Genomic DNA, 3,046 nt, shown 5'->3' with positions numbered 1-3,046 from the left:
TGTGACCCCAGCATTCGTTCTTGCCTGTGGCAGGGGGTCAGGCTAGATGATCTGTTCAGGTCCCTCCTGACCCTAGCTACTATGAAACTATGTTAAATAGTATAGGTCCTAGGACAGAGCCTTGAGGGACCCCACTGGTCACAGTGCACCAAGACGATTGGCTCCTGTTGACCACCACCCTCTGGGTCCTACCGCGGAGCCAATTCCCCAGCCAGTGGATCGTGGTGAGATCAAAGCCGCAGTTAGCCAGTTTAGCTAAGAGTTGATCATGGGATACCAGATCGAAGGCTTTTTTAAAGTCAAGTTATACGACATCGATCTCTTCCCCCTTGTCCAGGTGATGTCCCCTGGTCATAAAAGGAAATAAGATTGATCAAGCAAGACCTACCCACAACAAACCCATGCTGGGTATCCCTCAGGATATTGCCTTCAGCTAGTGTTAAGGATGGCCTCTTTGATAATTTTTTCCAAGGCCTTCCCTAGGATAGAGGTTAGGCTGATGGGCCTGTAGTTTGCCGGATCTACTTTCCTCCCTTTATAGAAGATAGGCATGACATTGGCCCTCTTCCAATCATTGGGCAATTCACCAGAGCGCCAGGAGCTCTCAAAGATCTGTGCCAGGGGCGGAGCTATGATGCTCGCCAGCTCCCCGAGTACCCTTGGGTGTAACCCATCAGGGCCAGCTGACTTGAAGATATCCAGCCTGTCAAGGTGTTCCTTCACAAGGTCAGCTTCGATGGAGGGCAAGGAATCTCCCTCACTTGGGCCTCCTGGACCCATAGTGGGCAGGGGTGTCCCATAGGACTGGTGAAAAATTGACGCAAAGTACCCATTTAGCAAGTTCGCTTTTTCCTGGGCGTCAGTTGCCCCATCTGGTTTAGCAGGGGTCCAATGTTGCCCTTGCTTTTCCTCCGGCTCCTCACATATCTAAAAAAGGACTTTTGATTTTCCTTGATATTTGTAGCTAGCTGGAGTTCCATCACAGCCTTGGCTTTCCTGATTTGCTCTCTGCAGGTCTGGACCAGACCAGAGTAAGGTTTTAATAAGATTAAGAGAATAATAGAATAATATTTTAATAATTGGATAATGCTGAGACTTTGCTTGCCTCCATCTACTAGAAGGCAGCATTAGCTTTTCCAGTGTTTTGAAGCTAATTTTCACTACTGTGAAAATGTACTGCGTTGTACTCCCTGATGTACAACGTCTACTCGTTGTACATCAGGGAGGGAGAGGTCTCTTGCTGAACCTCAGTCTCTCATCTGTTTTCTGGCCTAAAAGGCAAGCAGCTCTCTAATCTGCCCTGGTCTAGCTTTTGCTCTGGCCCAGTCAGAGAAGGCAAACTTAGCATGGAGCAACAAACTTGTTAACTCCACACACTCTTGTTGTGTGCACTGAGTTGCTTGTTGATGCCTATAACACCCCTTCCTTTCTCCATTCACTTGCTTTTATGTGCCACTTTGGAAACCAACAGCTTGCCTGTGCATGGTGGGTTTTCCTTAGCCCTTTAAAAAAAATAAAAATAAACTAACTAACTAACTAAATATATATATATATATATATATATATATATATAAATAAATAACTTTACCTTCAACACTCCACCAAGCAGCCCCTGTGGTTCACTTGGCAGATCAAAGTTAAATCATTAAAAACCCATTACACAGTTCACACCCCATATCTGCATACCCACGTACCCATCTCCATACCTGTATACCCATCCATTGCCCTCCTCAGAGGGCCTGCCCCTGAAGAAGTCTATGCCAGACCCCTCCATCATGTGAGATCCATCATTTTTTCCCCATCATTCTTCTGTGTTCCTATAGTACCAGAATATCACTTAGCCCTTAATGAAAGAAGGCTAAGCTACCCCTTCCTGGCTCACCTGATCATGCAGTAAAGCTGGATGCATGGCCAGTTACCACAGAACAGCTGTGTAGGGTGAGATCACTTCCCCACCCCCAGTGGGTTACCAGTTTGTCCTTGCACCTGGCCTACCTTTTCCACCCAACCCATTTGTCTGATCCCTGTAGAGGCTTTGCCTCTGCTGACACAACAAGCAGGAAGCATTTGAAGGGACTCCTTAGAAGCCTCCCCATTGGAGGCTTTGGCAACCAACTGTGTCATCCGGCTCTTTGCAAGCAGGACTGCTTCAGCTTGTGAGTTATGGGCCAAATATCTGCCATGCCCTGGAGATTACACCAGACCTTGGTGTTTCCCCTACAGCTCTCGTCCTTCAGATTCCAAGACAATGAAAATGATGAAGGGGCTGGGGCATATGACTTCTGAGGAGAGGCTGAGGGAACCAGGCTTATTTAGTTTGGAGAAGGGGATTTAATAGCGGTCTTCAACTACCTGCAGCGTGATTACAAAGAGGATGGAGGTAGACTGTTCTCAGTGGGGGCAGATGGCAGAATAAGCAACAAGGGGCGCAAGCTGCAGCCACGGAAGCTGAAGTTAGATATGAGCAAGAACTTCCTCACTAGGAGGGTGGGGAACCATTGGAACAGCCTACCTAGAAAGGTGGTGCGATCTTTCTTCTTGGAAGTTTTTAAGACCCAGCTAGACAAAGCCTTGGCTGGAATGACCTAGCTGGGGAGGGTCCTGCTTTGAGCAGAGGACAGAACGAGGTGACTTCCCCAGGTCCCTCCCAGCGGTCATTTTCTGTGATTCTGTGAAGGGGGTGGGGAGCAGGGCTAGTCCCTCCCCTCCTCCTTCCCGAGCCGGCTCCGCTGCAGCTTCTCTCCCCCGGGGCCGGGTAGCTCTGATCCGAGCCTGCCAGGGCCGCCCGCCTCAGCGCCCTGCCGCCTTTTCCCGAACACGGCCAGAGGTTCCCGAACTCCGGCCCCGGCACCATTGCGCGGGGAGGAGGCGACTCTTCCTCCCGTCTCCCCCCACTGGAAAGCAAGATGGAGGCTCACTGCTAATGCAGCTGCAGCTCCGCCAGGCTGCAGCCCACCCCCCAGTCTCCTCCCTCCCGCTTCCTGCTGCACTGATTGCAATTCGCCTCCCCCCGCTTCCTCCCACTCGGCCTGCGATTGTCTCCACG

Source organism: Alligator sinensis, unplaced genomic scaffold (genome assembly GCF_000455745.1).
Source record: "Alligator sinensis unplaced genomic scaffold, ASM45574v1 scaffold420_1, whole genome shotgun sequence".
NCBI lineage: Eukaryota > Metazoa > Chordata > Crocodylia > Alligatoridae > Alligator > Alligator sinensis.
Note: the sequence above shows the minus strand (reverse complement) of the source record.